This window comes from Pan paniscus, chromosome 6, assembly GCF_029289425.2.
Source record: "Pan paniscus chromosome 6, NHGRI_mPanPan1-v2.0_pri, whole genome shotgun sequence".
In the NCBI taxonomy this organism is placed as follows: Eukaryota; Metazoa; Chordata; class Mammalia; order Primates; family Hominidae; genus Pan; species Pan paniscus.
Window position 1 is genome coordinate 37,521,781 of NC_073255.2, and position 24,710 is coordinate 37,546,490.

Sequence of the window (24,710 nt, forward strand, 5' to 3'; positions counted from 1 at the left end):
TACCCCAAAAAACATCTTTCTGTATCTTCGCATTCTGAAATAGAAGACTAACTTATAGTCAAGATTGCCTTACAATGGGATATGTTAATACTCAAATTCCAAAATTTATACTCAAATTTGTAAGTACACAGCCTTCTCAGAAAACTACTTTAAAATGTAACTCATTGAGGTGAGCCAGTTCCAATTTTTTTTAAATCAACAACAGTATTTTACAATAATTCTTAAAAGTGAATCATAGTATTATTAAATGTTTATGAATGTTTACAAATGACAGCATTTTTGGAAGAAACATGCCTTCACAGCTTTGAACTTCATTAAGAGGTTCTATTCTGGTGACATTCCAGCAGGTCTTAGTTTCTAGTCCAAATAAATTCATTATTCCCATGGATGTGCGACACCAGGAGGCTATGATTACCTTTAAAAAGATAAAAACAAAGAGATAATGGAGGAAAATATATTCTCTTCATAATAATAATCTTTCCAAAATACCATTTTGTGATGGTTGCCTTAGACATTCTAAATTCTGACAAATTTATTTAGATCATTTCACTTAGGAATCAGTCACTTCAAAATTATACATTATGCCTCTATATAGAAAAATATTATATATGTGATAACCAATTTTGCAATATAAATAATAGTAAGTCAATATAAAAGTATATAATTAAAATATGGTGATTAATAGAAAAATACAAAGATTTATAGAAACATTTCATAATTCACTTCATTTAGATCCTTGAATTTATTCCTTCATAAAATATATAAAATATATTGTAAAAACTGGAACAGAATGGAATAATAGCACCTGTACCCATTACAATTTTAACCAAGCAGAAGATTTAATTGACCAATTGTTTCCAAACTGCAAGCTATTTTTAAAAGTTCAAAGACAAAGAAAAAATAACAACAGAAAAAAATTTCCAACAGAATGTTCATGTCTCAGAGGTTTTTTAAAAATAACACTATACATTCTGGGAAACTAATGTGCAATCACTGGGGGGAAAATGTCAAAAAATAAAGAGTTGAAAAGAGAAAGTAAGCACCTCTTAGAGCTAACCATTTTTAATATTTTGGTGATTGGTGCGGTGGCTCACGCCTGTAATCCCAGCACTTTGGGAGGCCAAGGCGGGCGGATCATGACGTCAGGAGTTCGAGACCAGCCTGGCCAACATAGTGAAACCCCATCTCTACTAAAAATACAAAAATTAGCTGGGCGTGGTGGCAGGCGCCTGTGATGCCAGCTACTCAGAAGGTTGAGGCAGGAGAATCACTTGAAATCGGAAGGCAGAGGCTGGAAATCGGAAGGCAGAGGCTGCAGTGAGCCAAGATCACAGGACTGCACTCTGGCCTGGGCCACAAGAGCGAAACTCCAACTCAAAAAAAAAAAAAAAAATGTTGGTGATTATCTTTCCAGTCCTCCCCCTAGGCATTTAAAACATGAAATTAGAGTTATTCAATACTACCTAATGAGATCATATTATCAACGTTAATGTAATATACATCACTAAACATCAGAAACATCTTTCCTCGTCTCAGAAGCGTAGTTTTATTAGGCAGGTTGACATAGTAGGAAAAGCATAGCTTTGATGTCAGAATTGAACTCAAATTCTGACTCTGCAAGTTATAGTTTCCATGGTCTCAGGTAATCCTTCAACGGCTGTCAATCACTTCACCTCTCAAATAAGTTTAATAATAACCATTCTACAAGAGAAGTGAGATAAGCGCTCACATATACAGTCGTATATGTCCTGTATGTCCTAAGTATAGTGCTGGCATATAGTATGCAGTGAATGCTTTTACCTTTTTAAAACATTCTGTTCTAAACTTACATTTTTATTTGTAAATGAGAAATTAATCCCCTGTGAAATTAATCTCGCAGGGGGAGCGAAGCGACGGTTGCGGGGGAGCGAAGCGACGGTTGCGGGGGAGCGAAGCGACGGTTGCGGGGGAGCGAAGCCACGGTTGCGGGGGAGCGAAGCCACGGTTGCGGGGGAGCGAAGCCACGGTTGCCCGGAAGCGCGGGCCATCCCTCCCTCCCTCCCATTCTTCATCCTCCCCTCGCGCGCCACCTGCTTTTCCTCTTTCTCCGTTAATAACGGCTGGGTGGCTGGGGGAGGAGGGAAGGTGGCTCCGGCGGAGTCTGGGCGGGCACCTCCCACTCAGCCGCCAGTCGCCGTGGGAGCCGGTAGCAGCGGCCGCCGGAGAGGAGGCGGTGCGGAGGCCCGGGGCGCCAAGCGCGGCGGCAGAAAGCGGCAGCGGCCCGTCATGGCGCACCAGAACCGAAACCAGCGGCAGTCGCACGGCCACCTGAGTCGCCCCTTCCTGCTGGAGCCAGCGAGGGGTGCCTGCAGCCGGGACACCTTCCTCTCCGCGTCTCCTCGTCTCCCGCGCCCGCGTCAGGCCGCCAGCCTTGCCCACCGCCCCGAGAAGAGCGCGCCGGGCGCCGACTGCCCCTCGGGGCGCCGGGCGGCGGCCCTGGCCGTGCGGGGGCCTCTCTGGGCCGGCCGCGGCGCCTCGGCCCTGCCCTCTAGCTCCCGCGTTCGCTCCTACCCTCTTGGCTCTCGGGGCACAGCGCACGGCCCGGTCCGGAGCAGGGCGGACATGAGCGCCAAGCAGAGCGGCCTGGCCGCCGCTAACGGCGCACGCACGCGTACTCGGCTCGGATCTACCTTCCAGTAGCAGCGGAGTGGCCAATGGGACCGGGACCAGGGCTGGGGGCCGGGGGGCCGCTGCCGCGGGGAGGTTCCCGGCTCAGGTGCCCAGCGCTCACCAGCCCAGCGCCTCGGGCGGCGCCGCGGCGGCCCCGGCAGCCCCGCGCAGCTGTTTCCTCGGGGGGGCGTGGCGTCGGGGGCCCGCGCGGCGCAGTCCTCCTTCAGCATCTCGAACAGCAGCAGCGGCCCGCAGGACTCGCAGGACTCGGTGCACAGCAGCCCTGAGGATGGCGGCGGCGGCGGCGGCCGGGGGCCGCGCCTGGTGATCGGCTCCTTACCAGCTCACCTCTCACCGCGCATGTTTGGAGGTACGGACCCCTCTCCACGCGCCCGCGCTCGGTCCTCCCGCGGCTGCACGTGGGCCGTGGCCGCCGGCTATTTTTACCGTTTTCCTTTTCTCCTTCCGCCGGGGCGCCGGGGGCTGCTTCCCGGCCCAGCCCGCGCCGGTCTCCATCCTGGGAAGAAACCCGGCACGTTAACACCTGCGGTGTCGCTGCCGCGTAGACACGTGGTTTTGTTTTTAAACATCGTGAGCACCCACACCTCAGCGGGTACTCAGTAGAGATAGTCTATTTTCCAGTGAGTTGACTGGAGCAAATGTTGTTTTACAGCAAACCCACGAAACAGCCTTTGTGGTTGTGGCTTTTAGTACCAGGAAGTCAGGAGGAGACGGTTGCTAAATGTAGTTCTATCTGGGGACTCGAGTGGGGCACAATTTTTAAAAGCCAAAAGTCAGAGGGTCTCAAATGAACTCTGAGTTACCATCTTTGGACCGACTTTTAATATAAAGCTGTAATCCTTAAATCTGTGTCAGTAGTCCCACTTACTATGTCACCTTAATTGGATGAATGCGTTAATGAAAAGTTTGTTTTCAAACCTCACTAAACTGCTACTTAAGATCACAGTTAATGTGAGTCCTGCTTAATTTGGAAAGCATTTAAAAAATGGAAAAGTTTCTTAGGGAAGTAAAAATTTTGCAACTCTGCCTACAAGGTACAGTAATTGGCTAGGTTCTTTTAAAGAGCAGTGTTGACTAGAGTTAAGGAAAAGTCAGTTGTGAAAAATGGACATTTTTAATAGCAAAATGATGTGCTTTACTGTAGAAACAGGAGGAAGGGTGCATTATCCTGGGGAAAATGAATTCTTCTTCAGTTATGTTTTATGCTGCTCTACTTTATTGCAAAACGCTAATATTAAATGAATCAAGACCACCTCCCCTTCCCGCTTTATGAAAATAAATAGAAAGTATAGATATTAGAAGAATTCACAACTGAGCACAGATGAGCAACGAAAACACCATCCCCTACATTTTTGTGACTTTTTTACTTACATATTTGTAAACGTAGGAACTGTGAGTGGAGACTTAGTAAAGTGGAATACGTAGTAATTTATCTGTTGTGATGTTCTGTGCTATCAGCACACACGCCAGCATAAATTAAAAATAGGAATGTCATGTTTAGTTTTTCCAATCTTTTTAGTAACGCTTTGTACATTCAATATGGAACGACGCTTGACTTTTAATTAGCTACCTTGTTTTAAAGTAATTTTTGCTTCTTAAAAATATTCATACCTCTTAAAATTGGGCCATTTTTAAAAGTCATTAGCTTTTGAGTAAAAGAACTCCACTGGTGTCTTTAAAGTGATTTGATCACAACTAACACAGCAGTTGAAGTTGCTGTAGTCCGCACTGAAGAATATAAAAGGCAGTTTCTGAGAATTGGTGATTAGTGCGAAAATGAAGGGCAAACTGGTTTTTAATATTTATCTTTATCTTTTTAAAGTGAAAATTTGCATTTAGCAGTTATCAAAAGATGAATATTTGTTTGCTAAAGAAGGGTCAATAGGAAAAGCCTTGTCAAGTTAATATTTATTTAATATGCTGATTTTTAAAAATTCATTTTCTAAGAGCTGATCATTCCCTTTGAGAAACATTATAGTTCTATGGGTTTATTTTGTTAAGTAAATGCATTCTATTCAGAGCAAGAGACAGTTGAGCCCCATGCTATTCCTAGTAAGTAAAAATACCTAGTTGCTTAAAGTTGGAGATAAAGCATTTATCTTTTTTCTTATCTAAGTTCTAGATTTGTGCACTCATTATAGTTCTTTTAGTGCTGTTGGGGTTGGGTGACTGGGGCCTAGTAGTACAGTGACACTTTCTGAGGAACTTATAGCAGCCTTTCTCACCCGGCTTTCTGGAGACAATTGTGCTGTAGTGTGCAATGAATTTTAACTTTCAGCACCAGTGCATTTAGGACGGTTTTAGTTATGTATCATTCTTGGAACAGTTGAGAAAAGTCACTGAAATAATTTCCTGTGTTTGGTGATTCAGATGAGGAACCTCAGTTGAGAATTGCTGGAAAGGGATCAGAGAAATTACCTGTTCTTATTATATGACAGGATCAGATGAAAGTGCCACATCCTGAAATCTCTGTTGAGGCAGGGAGATGGAATACACTTATGTAAAAACCCATCTTAGTGGCATTGCCTTACTGAGATTTTTACCTATATTTTAGTGGACGGGTTATTAGGAAAACAATAGAAGCATGTTTCTCATCATCTTGAGATTTAGGGAGCTAGATGAAGAATCTTACAATTAAAAAAGTTAGACTTGACTGTACTTCACATTTACCTAATTTTTTAGTATCTATTATAACATTATTGTGTTTATTCAGTTACAAATTGTATAAATGGTTATATACAAATAACTCCATCTGAAAATTGATAAAAGGATTATTTCAGAATTAGTGGAAAGTTCATATTGTTTTTTGTAAAACTGTTATTTTAATTGTTGTTTATATTATTAACGTCTCCTAATAAGAAAATGTGGTACTAATAAGATTCAAAATTATTCTCTTGTGAGCTGTCATGTAATTTATAGAAAATGAAAAACAGTCCCCCCCTTTTATTTTTAACACTTAAGAGTCTAGCAAGTGGAATTGTTAGTAGTTCCCTCATAATGAATTGCCACATTGAACGAGGAAGTTTTCTGTGTTGGTTTTATGTTTTGCTGTCTTTTGGACATCTATTTTGGCTATATACACTCTTATTCTCTCTAGAGAACTGGAAGAAAAATGCCTAATCCAGATATTTCAGTGTGTAGAAATTTCCTAGAATTGAGTTGCCGGACATCAGAATGTGATTATATTTAGGAGTTCTTAGGTGAAGTAAATCTTGTGCTTGTTATTCTTTCCAGAGTGGGGAGTGTTAAAGTGAACAGACGCTTTCTTGACTACTGCTAGTGTTGTCCATCACCTTTGTTTTAAAAAAGGTCTTAAGGGTATTTCCTAATATTTAAAAATCTTGACGGTATTTTAGGGTTTGTTTGGCTTTAATTTACGTCTACGTTTTTTTTTCCACTGTCAAGTAGCTATTGTTCATAAGAGCATAACATGAGTGGTCAAATAGCCTTTAATGATGCAGCAAGGATGGGGTAGATGAATTGGGCTACAGAAATATACCAATACATGGAGATTATTTCCAGAGACATCGTGTGGACTTCTATAATGTATCCTTGAGTCTGGAAGTGAAAATGTAAAATGACTTAATCTAAGACAACTAGTGGTGCTGGGTTGCTTTTGGCCTCCTGATTTTCTTGAGCTTTTTTGGGTGTGGCTTGCTCATGAGTATTTCAGTAGTCTGATTGTAATTCAGGTGCCTTGTTACTTGTGCAACATGTTTTCTTATATTGAAGGAGTGTCGGTTATCTCTTAAAACTGAATATGTTGAATAAGACCTGTATTTCTAGGACGATTTCTCTTAATTTTTAAGCAGATGTGAAGTTTTATGCTGTTAGGTTGACTTCATCAATTAACCATTATGGAATTGGTCTCAGTTATCTCTTCTTACCAATATCAAGTGCCAAAATGTTTGAATTTGGGATACTGTAATTAATCTACTTCCTATTCCTGAATGTTATTTTGTGCCATTGAAGGCTTTTATGAGGAGTGGCCAAAGAGGAATGTTTGCCTCTTTCTAAGAAAAATGAGCCTTCTAACCACAACCCCTGCCACTCCTGAAGTAATAAGAATTTTGGTGGTTATTGTTTCTCACTTGTAATTTCATACCTTCATGTTATATGTTTTGGTGTGTGTAAGTGTGGCCTGTGTCATGGAAGTTTCTGCTTTGGGGATTTTTTGGAACTATTCTTGACTGCAAGGTGGGGAGGATTGGTGAGTTGCACAGGGCATCACCTGATCTGAGAGCAGCGTGACCTAAGAACCTGGTATTTTGATGCTTTGCTGGCTGGTGCAGTGCCTGAGGGAGTAAGAGCCCTGTTGTTGTAAGATAGTGTCTTACTCCCTCAGGCACATCTCCAACGAGTCTCTTGCTCTCCTCCAATTTGATTGCTTTGCCTGGTGACCAGTAAGTAAGTTCTTTTGATTACCAAATATCATTAATTAGATATCAACTTTTAAACTATTTATTATTATTTGGGTTTGTAAGGAGAATTGCCCTAATATTAAACTTATTACATGTACTAAGTATTATGTACAATTGGGTATACTGGCAAATGTGTTAAAAGAGAGTGTAGGAACTGCTTTATGTAGCAGATTACTTCCTAAGTTTTACCTTATGTGAATATTCTTAAGAACTATTGTTTATTTGAAATGTTAGTCTGTGTTTTAATTTTGCATATACATGACATTTATTTGTTTAGAAATTGGACAAAACATAGGCCTTTTTGTGAACAAAGAGTTCAGAAATACCTTAGGTTCTGATTTTATTCATTTTCTTTTTTTTTTTATTTTATTCATGTTCTAAGCTGCTTGTTCACAAATAACTACAAATTTAGCTGTTATAAGCAACACATTTATTACCTCGCAATTTCTATGGGTCAAGAGGCTGGGCACAACTTAGCTGTGTCCTCTGTAAGACTGCAGTCAAAGTGTTGGCCAGGGCTGGGTTGTTATGTAGAGACTCAACTGGGGAAAGGTCTGCCCCCAGACTTCCTTGGGTTATTGGCTGAATTTATTTCCTTGTGTCTGTTTGGTTCAGAGCAGCTTGCTTCTTCAAAGTCAGCAAAGGAAGAGAGTCTATCAAAGGTGAACTGGTGCTATGTTCTTACATAATCGTGTACATGTAATCACATACAACCCATTGCCTTTGCTGTATTTCATTGATTAGAAGCAAATCATAGGTCCAGTTCACGTGCAAGGGGAGGGAATTATGCAAAGGTTTAAACACCATGAAGTGTAGGAATCAAGAATAGTCACATCAGTTCTGTCTGCCACATGGATTATAGACTTAGATTGACAGCTGAACATGCAACTTTTTTTTAAACTCAGTTTTTATTTACTTTTAAAAAGTTGTACTAATGCATATGGTAAGTATAGTATTAATAAACATGAATTGAGCCCCTTTTAGGGGCTGGGCATTGTAGATATTCAGGGTTTAAATGTGGGGCTTCTTTATGCACTGCTCAACTCTCCATTGAATTTGAGAGATGGATATGTGTGATCATTATACAGTGCAACAAATTCAGTAATAGAACTGTTAACAAAATGCTTCGTGAAGTATCTTTGTGTAGGCTAGTCAAAAAATGCTTCACAGAGGAGGGTACATTTGAACTGTAGTTTGAAGGATTTAGAAGTTTTATGGAGAGAGGGCACTGTAGACTAAAGAAAAATCCACAAAAGCTTGGGTTTTGATAGGGCATACTGAAAAGTTAAATATGTCTGGACTGTAGGGTGCATAGAGGAATGATGAGAACCTGAAGCTAGAAAAATAGAAAGTGGAGCCAGTTGAAGGATTTTATAGTGCTGTAGGTTTGTTTTATCTAATGAAGTTTGAAAGCAGGGGGAGTATCATGATTAGGCCATTGGGCACAATTAACATTCGTAGTTTACATGGATGGCAACCTTCTCTAGTGGTGCAGACTTCAGGCTGTATGCAGCAACCCTGATCAGGATTCAGTTCTTAAGGAGGAGAGTGTGATAGCAGGAGGATAAGTTAGGATTCTTTTAGAATATAACTGATAGAAGATGCCTACGTTGAAAAGATGGCATTGGTGAGGGAGAAGAAAAGTTAGATTTGATTGAGATTTCTAAGGTAGAACTGATAGAATTGAGAACCTGGGTACATAGTGATGTCTTTAACCAGTATTAAAGATGAAAAGAACAAGTTTTAGGAAATGATAATGAGTTCCTTTTAGGCCTGTTAAATTTGAGTGGCTATAGGATTTCCATCTGGATAGAAGTATCCTTTAAGTGGCTGGAAACATGAGTCTCTAATTCAGGATATTACAAAAAACTGAGAAATCAAATTGCAGGATATAAATGATTCCAGAAAGTGGATAAGATTACTAAGGGATGAATATAGATTGACGAAGGACAAGGATGGAATCCAGAGGAGCAAGTATTTTAAGAGACAGGCAGAGGAAGAGGCCAGCAGTTAGAATTCAACCAGAGGGAAAGGAAGTTTTTTAAAACCTTTTTTTTTAATTATAAAAATAATACCTGTTCACTAGAGAAAAACTGACATACAGAAAAGCAGTGGCTCACGCCTGTAATCCCAGCCCTTTGGGAGGCCGAGGCGGGTGGATCATGAGGTCAGGAGATCTAGACCACCCTGGCTAACACGGTGAAACCCCATCTCTACTAAACATACAAAAAAGTAGCCAGGCGTGGTGATGGGCGCCTGTAGTCCCAGCTGCTCCGAGGCTGAGGCAGGAGAATGGCATGAACCTGGGAGGCGGAGCTTGCAGTAAGCCGAGATCGTGCCACTGCACTCCAGCCTGACCCACAGAGTGAGACTCAGTCTCAAAAAAAAAAATCGCAAATCACTTGTAATCTTACCACTAGAAATAACCAGAAAAAAGTGTTAATGTCTTTTATATATGTATTTGTTTTAGACACAAAATTTGGAACATTCATTTTTATATTGTTTTGATTTTAACCTTTCTGATGTTCTAATACGAAGTTTTAAAGCTACACATTTTCCTCCAAGAATTGCTTTACCTGAATCCCACTGATTTTGAAGGGTTCTTGTTAACATTCAGTGAAAAATGTATTTTAATTTCCCATATGATTTCTTCTTGATCCATGGGTTACATATTCTTTGATAACGTGCTCTTTCCATTTCCACCAGTTTCTAACATCACATTAAAATTTTTTATAACATGACTTTTAATTATTACCCAGTATTCCAAAAATCACTCAAATATTTAATGAGGACCCGCTCTTCCAAACACTATTCTGGGGATACAGCAGTGAAGAAATAAGATAAAAATCCCTGCTTTTAGGGGCCTTATTATTCTATTTGGGAGAGATAGTAAACAAACAAGTAAAATACATAGTGTGTTAGGGCATTGAGTGTAATGGAAAAAAATGGAGTGCAAAGGCTGATAGAGATTATGGGGTGGAGGCCTATCTATAGTTGCTATTTTAAATCGGGTTTTAAGGATGACCTCACTGACAAGGTGACAATTCAAGCAGAAAGTGAAGGAGCAAGTCATGAGGATCTCTGGGGGAAAAACATATACAGGCACAGGGAGCAGTAACTATAAAGGCCCTGAGGCATGAGTGTACCTGATATGTAGGTTTACTACAGCTGGAGTGCAGAGGGCTGTAGAAGATGAGAGCATAGTGGGGTGGCATGAGGTTGGGACAGAATCATAAACTGCCTCATAACCACTGACCTGTGGTTTGCGGCTTTTGTTTTAAAGAGGGATGGGGAGACACTGGAATATTTTCGTGCAGAGGATAGACATAATCTGACTTGGGTTTTAAAGGATTACTCTGGCTATTGTGTGAGGTGGTAAGAGTCAGCAAGGAGGCAAAAATCCAGATGAAAGATAACAGTGGCTTGGACTGGGTGGCAGTGCTGGAGGTGCTAAGCAGTGGCCAGATTCTGGATATCCCGTGTTTTGAAGATAGAGCCACCTGGATTAGATGTGGAGGTATGAGAGAAAATGAAGAGTCTAGGATTTATTTGGTTGTTCCTTATAGCTGAGCATTTAGTTTGTTTGGTACAGTTATAATAAAATACTGTTGCCATGAACACCTTGGTAAGCAAATTTTTACAGTTTTTTTTTTTTTTTTTTTTTTTTTTTTGGATGGAGTCTCGCTCTGTCGCCCAGGCTAGAGTGCAATAGTGCGATCTTGACTCACTGCAACCTCTGCCTCCCAGGTTCAAGCGATTCTTGTGCCTCAGCCTCCCAAGTAGCTGTGATTACAGGTGTGCACCACCATGCCTGGCTAATTTTTGTATTTTTAGTAGAGACTGGGTTTCGCCATGTTGGCCAGGCTACTCTCAAACTCTTGGCCTCAAGTGATTCGCCCACCTCAGCCTCCCAAAGTGCTGGGATTACAGGCCTGAGTGCCCGGCCAGTTTTTAGAAATTTATCAGCGACATGGGATTGCCAGAAACAAAGATATGCTTTTGTTCAAGGCATTTGATCTTTATTGCCAAATTGCTCATTAGAAATGGAAACAGCTTCTAGCAAGGTATAATCTTTAGGACTATGTAAAATTTTTTAACCAATAAAAGCTTGTGAGGTTTTTGATATTTATAAGTGCAGATTGGTAGATATATTTCGAGTAATATCACCTGTCAGAGTCATTATTTCATTCAGGGCTCTTTTTTTTAGCAACGAAAAGATTTAGTGTGTCAGAAAATTATAGGTATATTCAGTCATTTGAATTTCATAAGTTCTGACCATGTGGAATATCCTAATTTTTGCTTGAATTGTGATTAGTGTGTAATAGTTCTTTAATTTACCTATTTACATATGAGCTGAGGAAAAAAAAGAACAAAGAAGCCATATATACATAATGGGTTATTTATTATGTGTAATATGTTTCAGAGAGCCAGTGCTCAGTTGAACAATAAATTTTTCTATTTTTGTTGGTTTTTAATTTTTTTCTACTGTTACCTCTGTTGTGTTCTGTCTCATTTTGTAAAGTTAATTTTGTTCTTTCTCCTAGCTTCTTAGTTCTTTTATTTTTTATTTATCATTTTTTAATGATAAAAGCGTTTAAGGCTGTTTACTTCTCGTTACATGTAGTCACTTCCCATAGCTTTGGATACTTACCATTTTCATTGTCATTGAGTACACATTTTTTATCTTTTAAAAGTCAGTTCTATCGAGGAATAATCATGTTAACTGCATTTTGATATTTTCTTTTACTTGAAAGTTATTTTAAAGTGTGGCTTTATTGTGGTTATCCTTACTACTACCCTATCGTTACTTCTAGTGTTAATTTAGAAATATTGCACCGTGGCTCGGCACTGTGGCTCACGCCCGTAATCCCAGCACTTTGCGAGGCCGAGGTGGGTGGATCATCTGAGGTCAGGAGTTCGAGGCCAGCCAGGCCAACATGGTGAAACCCCATCTCTACTAAAAATACAAAAATCAGCCAGGCATGGTGGCAGGTACCTGTAATCCCAGCTTATTAGGGGGTTACTGAGACGGGAGAATTGCTTGAACCCGGGAGGCAGAGGTTGCAGTGAGCCGAGATCGCACCACTGTACTCCAGCCTGGGTGACAGAGCAAGACCCCGTCTCAAAAAATATAAAAGTATTGCACCATGGTCAGAGAATCTTAAGTCTTTCGGTTGTAAAGGATAGAAGCATAACTCAAAATAGCATTAGGTGGAAACACTATATATTGTTTCAAATTATGGAAAAGGATCCTAGGGTAACTTAGAGAATTGAAGGAACAAATGCAGGAACCAAGGCCCCTGGAGCTGAAATTTAGACAGGGAGAGAGGGAGAGAGTGAGAGAGAGTGTGTGTGTGTCTTTGTGTCTGTGTGTGTCTGGGATTACAGCTGTCAGCCACTGCCCCCAGGCCCCAGTATGGGCCTTCTTTAAGCTGGGGCCTTGAGACTCTCTGTACTTCCAACTACATGCAGTCTTACAGGCCTGAAAGGAGTACCTTTCTCTGCCTCCAGCAGAAAGGACTCAGATTAGCTCAGTTTGAGTTCTGCGTCTGTCCATAAATTAACGAAAGCAGAGATGGGATGCACTTTATGTCCAGGCTGCATTCTGTTATTGTGGGGAAGAGTTTAAGCCTTCAAGTCATGTTTCTTGGGCTGACCTTAAGCAAGTTTCTTAGTTCCTCTGTACCCCCATTTTCTCGTCTCTAGAATCAGGCCAGGTGCATTGGCTTGCACCTGTAACCCCAGCACTCTGGGAGGCCCAGGGGGGCGATTGCTTGAGCTCAGGAATTTGAGGTCAGCCTGGGCAACATGGTGAAACCCAGGTTCTAGCAAAAATACGAAAATTAGCCAGGTGTGGTGGTGCATGCCTGTAGTCCCAGCTACTCCAGAGGCTGAAGCAGGAGGATCACTTGAACCCAGAAGGCTGAGGTTGCGGTTAGCCAGGATTGCACCACTGCACTCCAGCCTGGGCGACGGAATGAGACTCTGTCTCAAAACAAAACAAAAACCTGCTTTTGTAGTATTATGAGGGTTAAAGTAGTCCACATACTTCATACCTTTATGCTTTTAACTATTGAAGGAACCTCTTCAATGAATGAAAAAATTAAAACATCCAAGATTTATGCCGCACTTCCAGTCTCACCCTCCTCAGAATGACCATGTGCTTTACTCTGATACCGTATTCCTTTCTCTTCCCAACTGATCAGACTTTGCAAAAACAATCCACTTTTCATTATTTTTAGAATGTATCTTTCTTATATTTACAAAATTCTCCCCTGAACATTTGAATTGAGTTTTTCAGCACATTTACTATGCCAAACACATGGTAAAAACTTTGTAAATATTGAATGTTTCCCAAAATGTATTTGATAACCACATTATTATGTTTTAAGATTATTATTATCAGAATTATTGCTGTGTTTAAATTATATATAAAAATGTATTGCTCTAGAAGGAAGTGGTAGGCTATGTTTTTATTTGTATAATGTAAATATAGGTAAATTAATTTTTGAACCAAATAGGTATAATGTAGATTATACAAATGGAGACAGTTATAAAATTGCCTTAGAAGTAAAATTATACTGTGCTTATAGCTCTTTTATAACCATTTGAATGTGTTACAAAGTGTTATCAGTGTGAGTGTGTTTTGTGGGCGGTTGGAGATGGTTGGAAGGATGGTTGATAAGGTAGGTCAGTGTTTTCATTAAGTGTGTGCTGCTGCTTCAGGGCAGAGGCTGAAAAACTTAGTTTTTTTCAGTTACGTGATTTACTACATCTGAGGCAACCTGGATGACTTGGCATTTACTAAAGCAATTCACTGCTTTGCTGGTGCTTCAGCACCCTTCAGTCTGACAGCCCTGAAGTCTTGATTTGTAATTCTCCATATTTCCTGTCTATCATAGCACTTCTTCAAAAACAGCAAATCTGGTCACCTTGAAATGTCAGTTCCTTAATAACTCCTTTTGTCCACTCTTCCTCCACCTTACCATACACAGAGTTCTTTGGAGGATTGCCATTAGTTTCTTTAAAACAGAATAACTAAAATTAAGAATATTTAATATTATTGGCCACTTTAAGTGTCTTTATAAATATTGAACTAATACAGTTACTTTCATATAGTAATTTATGTGTTAGGAAAGTTACTTCATAAGCACTATCTCTTTTGAGTCTATGTCATAAGAAGTTGGTGGTAGAGTAGATAATTTCTTTAGCTATTATCTGGAGATGAGACTCAGAAGTTAGATCAACCACTTGTTGTAGTATTTTAAGTGTGAGTTATTCTGTATTTTAGTTGTGAAGTGTACAGAATCTAATTAGCTTTTAATAATTCAGAGTCCTTTTCACATTTGGCTGCTTTTCTTTTCCTGTACAATTTTGTGTTTTCTCTTTTGTCTTTTAAAAATTTGTTAGTTAAAAAAAACGGTTTAGTTTTAAAACCCTCCCTCATTTGTATAAATCTCCTCTCAGATTATTCATATAATGAGTATTGCCTGAATTTCATTTTCTTGTTAAAGTCTCTTTTGAGACCCTCTGACCTACCCTGTTCTGAAATGATTATCCTATGAGATCCCTCTTTGTTCATCATCATCTTGGAAATTGTATTTGCCTGCCTCTCTCTTATGTTGTTTCCTTGTTCCTTGAATTTATATGTCTCCTTTCTTGATGTTCTCCATTGTTTTTAGTTGATATAATCTCGTAGTTCCTACTGAGAAAGAATATGTGTAAGGTAAAATTTTTTTGAGGCTTCCATTCCTGAAAATATTTTATTTCTGCCCTCATTTTTGATTAGTACTTTGACTTGATATAGAATTCTAGGTTGAAGTTATTTTCCCTGAGAATTTAAAATGTGTTGCCTTGTTGCCTTCTGGCTTCTAGTGTTGCTGTTGAGCACATAGATGTCATTATGGTTTTTGATCCTTTGTATGAAAATTTCATTATTACATGCCTTGGGAGGGAACTGTTTTCATTCATTGTGCAGCATATTTGGTAGGCTCTTTGAGTCAGCTGCTTTCTGTGATTTTTTTTTTTTTGCCATTTTTTTCTTTGATGATTTAGATGTTGTACACCTAGAGTAATCCTTTGCTTTTTCTTTTTTCTCTTTAATTTTTTTATGTCTTTGGTTTTTGTTCTTTTTTTCTTTTGAGGGATTTATTTATTTATTTATTTATTGAAAGACAAGGTCTCGAGGCTGTGTCACCTAGGTTGGAGTGTAGTCGTGTGATCCTAGCTCACTGCAGCCTGGAACTCCTGGGCTCAAGTGATCCTCCTGCCTCAGCCTCTTGAGTAGTTGGGATTACAGGTGCATGCCACCATGCCCAGATAGGGACTTTTAAAAATGTGATCTTATAACTCTTTTGTCAGTTTTTATTTGTTTCTGTAATTTTAATTTTTAACTTAATTTTTAATGTTTTTTAAAATTTCTGAGGTCTTTAAAAAATAATGTTTTTTTCATATATTCCATTTTTGTTTTGTGGGTACAATATCTTTTTCTAAGAATATTACTGATACGTATTTACATGTGCATCTGTTTGTGTATAAGTGTATATATGTATGTGTATGTATATATATGTATGTGTATGCTTTGTTCCCTTTCCTGATGACTCAGTTTCTTCCCACTTGCTTTTTCTGTTTGTTTGGCTTCATTCTTTTGTTAGATATTTTCTTTAAATGTTTGGTGATCTTTGGCTAACTCCTGATACTTTTAAAGTGGGGGGCACTAAAAAGCAAATTGGAAGCTCTCTGTGCATGTAGTGTCCTCTGTCTGGGCCATTTTCTTAGGAATATTACTGTCTTTTCTCTTGGGCTGGTCATATTTTCCAGAAATGGCTTTTCTTGCCTGGAAGACACAATCGTTTCTGCTAGTGGTCTAGGAGCAGAGTAACAATAAGATTGAGAGTCTTAATACTCAAAGTGATACTTTCATTTAATCTCCGTATTTAGTATCAATACAGGACCTCTGCCTTCAGCTATTCCTGTTGTCTGCAAGTCTAGAAACTTTTCCCTCTCCTAATAACAAACTTGTAATAGAGTGCCAGGGTTGGGGTTGCTTAGCTGCTGCAAGTCAGGGAGGACAACTAGGAGATCTCACAGCTCCTTACACAGACTGGTGATGAATCTTTCTCTTTTAGGCCTGCCTTCACCCCTGCTTCCAGGGATATCTTGTGCTTGCCAATTCTTGTGACTGCTGTAAATCAGTTTGCTTCTCTGCTTTCCTAGTTCTGCAGTGAAAATTATTACTCATGAATTTTCTTTCCAGAGTCTAAAGGTACTGCTTTTTATTTCATCTTCTTGATTTTTTTATAGGCGTGTTCCCTTTAAAAATTACATTTTTTATCATTTTAGTAGGATGTTTGGACGGAGCGGAAACTAATGAATGTGTACAACTAGTTATCTTTACTTGGAAGTTTTCTTTTTTTAATTGCAGAAGAAATAAGAATTCACTCCTATAAAAATTCAGATGATGCAGCTGGGCGTGGTGGCTCACGCCTGTAATCCCAGCACTTTGGGAGGCTGAGGCGGGTGGATCAACTCAGCTCGGGAGTTTGAGACTAGCCGGACTAACATGGTGAAACCCTGTCTCTACAAAAATTAGCCGGGCGTAGTGATGCATGCCTGTAATTTCCAGCGACTCGGGAGGCTGAGGCAGGAGAATTGCTTGAACCCAGGAGGCATAGGTTGCAGTGAGCTGAAATCGCACCATGGCACTCCAGCCTGGGCAACAAGAGCGAAACTGTCTCAAAAAAAAAAAAAAAATTCAGATGATGCAAAAAAAGTGAAAGTCACTTTCAGTCCTCTGGTATGAACATGTTCAACTAGTCCTCTAAGGAATCTAATGGTTTTCAAGCTTTTTTTTTCTTTTTTCTTTTTTTTGAGACGGAGTCTCACTCTGTTGCCCAGGCTAGAGTGCAGTGGCACCATCTCGGCTTACTGCAACCTGTCTCCTGGGTTCAAGCAATTCTCCTGTCTCAGCCCCCCAGGTGGCTGAGCTTACAGGTGTGTACCACCGTGCTTGGCTAATTTTTGTATTTTTAGTAGAGACAGGGTTTTACCATGTTGGCCAGGCTGGTCTCGAACTCCTGACCTCAGGTGATCTGCCTGCCTCGGCCTCCCAAAGTGCTGGAATAAAGGAACTGTGTATTAACATGTTAACAATTCATAACTGCACTTTTTATGACATTTTGAAAATCTATGTATAGTTACAGAACAATGGGTTTTGTTAAACTGTATCACATTTATACTTGCAGAAATTATTTCATCATTATTAGTAGGAATTTTATTGGTTCAATAAAATTGGCAAAACTGAAAAAAATAGAAATTTATATCTTACAATTCTGGAGTCTAAGAATTCTGGAGTCCAAGAAAGTCCAAGATCAAGGCGCTAGCAGATTTAGTGTCTGGTGAAGACTGCTGTCCACTTCCAAGATGGTGCCTTGATGTTGCATCTTCTGAAGGAGAGGAACACTGTGTCCTCACATGGCAGATAGCAGGAGAGTAAGAGAGCTTTAGTCTCACTCATGAAGGGGGAGTCCTCATGGCCTACTCACCTCTTGCAGGTCCCATCTCTTAATACTATCACATTGGCCATTAAGTTTCAACACCTGAATTTTGGAGGGGACACATTCAAACCATAGCAGTGCCCATTGGCATTTCTGGATTGCCAGCCTCTTTAACTCCAAGTCTGAGAAAATGAGGCACAAAGAGAGCCCATGGAACTCATAACCATGTTATTCTTTGGGTCTCAAGTCTGTCTTCTCTCTACTTTTCAGAGTCTTCTTATGTTTGATTTGTGTATAACTCAAAGGGTTTTCAGTTGTACTTCAAGGGAGTAATCAGGAAAAGTACATCCACTCTGTCTTCCCAATAGCAAACATTTGTATTACTTAAATATTTATATATTGTATAGGCAAGAGAGAAGGCAGTGCTGTGAGGGAAATGTATGGCACTAAAATGAATATGTTAGAAAAGAGGAAAAAAATCAATAATCTAAGCGTCCAGTTAGGAACCTAGGAAAAAAAGAGCAAAATAAACTGAAAGCCAGTAGAATCAAGGAAATAATAAAGAGTAGAAATCAATGAAATTGAAAATAGAAAAATAATAGAGAAAGCTGTATTAGTCTTTTTTACATTGTACAAAGAAATACCCAAGGACTGGGTAGTTTAGAAAGAAAAGAGGTTTAGTTTTGCTCATGGTTCTGCAAACCGTACAAGAAGCATGCATGGTACCAGCATCTGCTTCTGGTGAAGACCTTAAGAAGCTTATAATCACGGTGGAAGGCGAAGGGGGAGCAAACAAGAGAGAGAAAGGTTCCAGTGGGGAGGGGGCAGGTCAAGACAGAGGGAGCAAGAGAGAGACGAGTGAGGTCCCAGATTCTCTTAACAATCAGATCTCACATAAACTTACAGAGGGAGAACTCCCTTATTACTGTGGGGCGGGAACCACATCATTCATGAGGGTTCCACCCCCATGACCCAAACACCTCCCACTAGATCCCAGCTGCAACACTAGAGATCACTTTTCAACATGAGATTTGGAGGGAACAAATATCTAACTATATGAAAAGCCAAGGGAAAAAAGGAGCTGGTTCTTCAAAAAGGTCAATAAAGTTGACAAACCTCTAGCAAGACTGACAAAGAGAAGACACGAATTATCCATATCCATGTCAATGAAACGGGCTATCACTGCAGACTCTGCATACATCAAAAAGATAATAAGGGAATATTGTAAACAACTGTACACACTTAAATTTGTCAATTTAGATGGAATATACCAATTCCTTGAAAAACTCAAACTATTCCCCTAAATAAAATCAATATAAAATAGATCATTTAAATATTTCTATAACTATTGAGAACTTGAATTCAAATGTAGAAATTCTTCAAAAAGAAATCTCTAGACCCAGGTATTTTCACTAGAGACTTCTGCTAGAGGTTTAAGAAATCATTAACATCAATTCTATACAATCTCTTCCGGAAAAGAGAAGAGGAAACACTTCCCAATTCTTTACCTCAAACTAGTATTACCTTGATACTAAAACCAACAAAGTACCAACAGTATCAAAACAAAGTAAACTTCAGACTAATATCCCTTGCGAATATAAACACAAAATTCCCAAAATTGCAAAAATAGATTTCAATAATATATTAATTATATACCATGACCAAATGAGGTTTTCCTCCAGTGATGCAAGGCTGTTTCAATATTCAAATACATCATATTACATGTTAACAGGCAAAATAAGAAAAATCACATAATCATATAAATTGGTACAGAAAAAAAAATTTGAAAGAATTCAATACCCATTCATGGTAAGAACTCTCAGAAAAAAAAAGAAATAAAAGGGAGATTTTCTCAACTGTGTAAAAATCACGTGCAAAGAACTTGTGGCTAACATTATGCTTAATGATTAAATACTGATGCTTTCTCCTAAGGCTGACAACAAGGCATGTATGTTCACATTCACCACTTATTAAACACAGTGCTAAAAGTTTTAGTGCAAAAGGCAAATAATGGAAATAAAAAGCATACAGATTAAAAAGTAAGAAATAAAACTGTCCCTATTTGCCCATGCCAGAACTATGTAAAAAATCCCAACAAATCTAAAACAACAACAAAAAGATAACCACAACAAAACTCCTAGAACAAGTGAGTTCAGCAAAGTTGCGTGATAAAAGATAAACAAAAAAATGTATTTTATGTGCTAATGATGGACACCAAAATTAAAATTATAATTCTATGACACGAAAAACTTAAATGTATATCTAGCAAAATACATATAAGACGTAGATGATCAAAACTATACAATGCTGATGAAAGGAATCAAAGGTGATCTAAATAAATGAAGAGATATACCATGTTCATAAACTGGAAGATTCAGTAAAGATGTCAGTTCTTCCAAAATTGATTTACAAATTTAATGCAATTCTTATCAAAGTCCCAACAAGATTTTTGTAGATATAGCATGTTGTAAAATATATATGAAAAGGCAAAAAAGAACCTAGCCAAACCAATTTTGGAAAAGAATAAAGTAGGAGGAATCAGGCTACTTGCTTCTAAGACTTACTACATAGATGCGTTAATTAAGACTACTGGCCAGACACAGTGGCTCACACCTGTAATCCCAGCACTTTGGGAGGCTGATGTGGGCGGATCACTTGAGGGCAGGTGTTCAAGACCACATTGGCCAACATGGTGAAACCCAATTTCTACTAAAAATAAAAAAGTAGCTGGGCGTGGTGGCATGTCCCTGTAATCCCAGCTACTCAGGTGGCTGAGGCATGAGAATTGTTTGAACCCAGGAGACAGAGGCTGCAGTGTGCTGCAATCATGCCACTGCACTCCAACCTGGGCAACAGAGTGAGACTCAGTCTAAAAAACAACAACAAAAACCTATATGGTATTGGCAGAGGGGTAGATGCATAAATCAGTGGAAGAGAACAGAGAACCCAGAAATAGACCCATACAAAATATGTCCAATTGACATATTTGGCAGAGGCACAAAAGCAATTCAGTGAAGGAAAGAAAGGAAAGATCTACTTTCAACAAATGGTGCTGGAGTAATGAACATCCATATGCAAACAAACAAACAAACAGAATCTTGACCTAAATTTCATTCAAAATGGATCAGTTAGATATAAAATGCAAAACTCTTAACCTTTACAAAAAATACAGGAGAAAATCTTTATCTCTAGGGCTAGGCAAAGAATCCTTAGACTTGACACCAAAAGCACAATCAATAGGAGAAAAATGGACATACTGGACTTCATAAAAAATTTAAAATTTTTCTATGCAAAAGACCCTGTTTAAGAGAATGAAAAGGCAAGCTACAGACTGGGAAAATATATTTGCAAGCCATATATATGAAAAGTAATTAGCATCTATAATATATAAAGAACACCCTAAGATCCAAAATTCATAAAACAAACAATTCAAATAGAAATGGAGCAAAATACATAAAGACACGTTTCACATATGGACGGCAAATAAGCACAAAAAGATGTACATCATCATTAGCCAATAGGGAAATGTAAATTAAAACCATAATGATATATCACTACATATGTGTAAGAATGAGTAACATAAAAAATAGTGACAATACCAAATGCAGGTGAGAATACAGATAAACCTAATTTTGGTTGTGCTTAGGTTGTATCCATTGACTACTGAGTATGTAGCAGAAGGAAATTTGCATAGTTTCATTCATTCAACAAATATGATATTGAATCAACTCCATATTCCAGGAAGTAGGCACCTGGGATACAGCTAGGAAATACATAATGGGCACAGGAAAACAGTAGAAAACAAGGTCATTCGCTGAGAGTGAAAGGGGGAGAGGAGGTTTGCGATAACTGGAGAGAGAAGATATGAAACAGGCGTCAAGGGGTTAGCAAAAGTAAGGCTCAAGAACTAAATCAGGATCTGTGGCCTATTTTTGTACCAGTAATGTGAAAAGGACAGTGTTTTCCCCCAGCTTTCCCGCAGCAGTTTAAGCTAAGAGAGTTTAAGACTTATAGGGGAGATAAGGAAGAGGGGGGTGGGTGGGTTTCATGCCTTTCTCTAAGTGGCTCCTGTTCTCCCAGGCTTTACCATGGAGGATGCTTTCTGAGCACTCTTGCTAATCGTTTGTCAGCACCTTATGAGCTCTGTGTAAAAATGTCTGTAAGCAATTGCAAATTCCCTTGCTAACCCATACTAGGCATTTACCGACTGACTGGTGAACAATTTGAGCTGAGTTCTTTACCATTGTGTCTAGTGGCATGACCCGTGTAATTAAATGCTTGTTTCTGTTCTCCTTGCACATGGTTTTTCTTTTTAATTTATTTTGGGTTATTTGATTGTCCTGTGACCTCAGCTCCCTGACTGCTTCAGGAAAAGTTGTAAATTTGAAGACTGTCTGGCTTTTGTTGTTGTTGCTGCTGACATTGCTGGAAGGCCATGAGCAATGTTCTTTTTGGCTTTGTACATCCAAGGGAAAGCTGACCCAACATGATTAAATCCAACTCTCCATTTTCTCCGTGTTTATACTTGGGAATCTGATTATAGCTGGAGAAACACAATTCTGTTGGCTGGTTTTGTTCTCAGTTCAAGACCATCAACCTCAAATGAAGCCCTTGGTGCTGCCCAAGAAACTCACATTATATCCCTAGTCTATTCATTCTCCTAGATAAGAGGTCAGCAAGCTTTTCCTATAAAGAGCCAGACGATAAGTATTTTAGGCTTTGTGAGATAGTCTCTGTCTCATACTCTTTAATGTGTTTACATTTACCCCCAGGTTTGTATATGCATGTTTGGTTTGTTTATCTATTCATTCATGCATTTGTTTGGTATTTATCCTTTTTTCTGTTCTCTGAGTTTCTTGGATCTGTGGTTTGGTATCTGTCACTAATTTTGGAAAATTCTCAGTCATTTATTTTTCAAATGTTTATTCTTCCTCATCCTTTCCTCTCCCACTGGGATTCTAATTATGTGTGTATTAGAATATTTGATATGGTGTCACAGCTCTTAGATGCTCTTATCGTTTCCTTCCTCCACTTATTTTTCTCTTTGCATTGACCTATCTTCATACTCACTGATTATTTCTTCTGCTGTGCTGTGTCTGCTGATGAGCCCATCTAAGGCATTTTTTACTTCTTGTTTTTATTTCCAGCATTTCCCTTCGATTCTTATAGTGTCCAACTCTCTGCTAAAATTATCTATCTGATCTTGCGTATCATCTGTCTTTTCCATTTGGGTGTTTAAAATATTAATCATAGTTACTTAAATCTCCTGTCCAGTTGTTCCAGTATCTGTATCTTCTTTGGGTCTGGATGATGATTGCTCTGTCTCTTCGGACTGTGCTTTTTCTTACCTTTAGGTATGCCTCATAATTTTTGCTGAAAGTTAGACATGTTGTAGAAGACAGTAGACATAGAGGTCAGTATTTTTATGCTTGAAAATAGAACATCTTTCTTACTGTTAGGTCTTTATTGTAGGGATTTATGTTAATCTAGTTAGGGTGGGCTGGATTTGAAGTTTGTAATTGCTGTAGTTACCAAAGCTGGAGTTTGTTGCCGCTATGGACACTAGCGATTTCAAATTCCTCTAGTGGTACCTTGTTTTGAACTTGGTTTTGGGTTGTCCTTTGTGCTGCTCCCTAGAAAGAAAATGCCTTGCAAAACTCACTCAGTCACATTCCACTGTGATTTTTACCAAAGGCTTGTTAATGTAATGGGCGAAGAGTGGCAGGTTTTCTGATGTTCCAATTAAGCCTCAATCTTAGACAGGTACTGTGAATTTGGGACTTGGGGGCTGTACCCTTCATAAGTGTTCCCTTCTCAAGGAATATGATTGTTTTTTAACATTTAGGTTTTTTTTTCTTTTTTCCTGCCTGTTCTCTTTCACCAGCTTCACTGGATACCCACCAGTGTCCTCAGACAATGGGTTTGATACCGTTCTCCCTGCAGATCATGGCTTTCTTTTCCTTAGGAGAGATTTCACAACTTGGGTGTGAGCAGAGTCTGAGCAATGATTGCTTTTCCTGTCCCCCAGCCAGCACCATAGGGAAAGCTTTCTCTAAATGCTTCCCCAATCTTCCCTAACAGAGCCTGCTCACCTTCACATTTCATGCCAGCTCACACTAAGCCTGTAGCAGTTCATTAAAAATTTCTGGTTTAATCTTTGTACCAGCTTATATGGCATTCAAAAGCATCTATCTCAGTCAAGCAGTTCCTATTCCAGAATGCTCAGTTCTTTGTGCTTTCTGCAGGCAACTGTCCTTGAAATTTTGCGTTGGTTGTCCTCCGACCTCAGTTTTCTGAAGGGTTCAAGAAAAGGTGTTATCTTGCAGTTTGTCCAGCTATTTTCCTTGTAGGAATGAGAGTGTCATCATTCCAGCTCTCTTCATCACCAAACTGACACCTGAAGCCTCCAGAAGCTAAATATATAAAGAATTAAGAGTTCTTTATATATTAGGTATATTAGCCCTTTATCTGTGAGGTATATTACAAATGTTTTCTCCTGGCCGGGCATGGTGGCTCACGCCTATAATCCCAGCACTTTGGGAGGCGGAGGCAGGGGGATCACTGGAGGCCAGGAGTTTGAGACCAGCCTGGCTAACATGGTGAAACCCCATTTCTACTAAAAATACAAAAATTAGCCAGGCGTGGTACGCATCTGTAATCCCAGCTATTCGGAGGCTGAGGCTGGAGAATCGCTTGAACCTGGGAGGCGGAGGCTACAGGGAGCCGAGATCACTTCAGCCTGGGCAATGACGTGAGACTCTGTCTCAAAACAAACAAACAAAAAGAAACCAAACAAATATCTTCTCCCAGTTTATCAACCGTCTTTCGATTTTATTTTCTTTTTTAAACTCTGCCCAGTTTTGCCTTTCCCATAGAAACCCCAATAAAAGTGATGGCCTAGGCTTTACCCTCAGTCCTGCTTCTGCCTGACCAAACTGTCTTTCTCCTGTGGCTCTGTGTGATGTGACTTGTCCTCTTCTCCAAGGAAGTATTACTCATAAATTCTTCTTTAGTGGCACTGATCTATCTGTGTCATCACTCAGTCAACCGCATAAATTAAGACCTAGGCACAGAACAACTCTGTTTCTATTTCTATAAAATTCTAGAAAATGCAAACTAAACC

General features: G+C 39.4%; 1 pseudogene; it reads left to right on the forward strand.

The window, feature by feature from the left end:
• The first annotated feature begins 2,129 nt into the window (after window positions 1-2,129).
• The window catches only part of LOC117981179 (uncharacterized), a 119,726-nt pseudogene continuing 97,145 nt past the window's right edge, over window positions 2,130-24,710 (forward strand).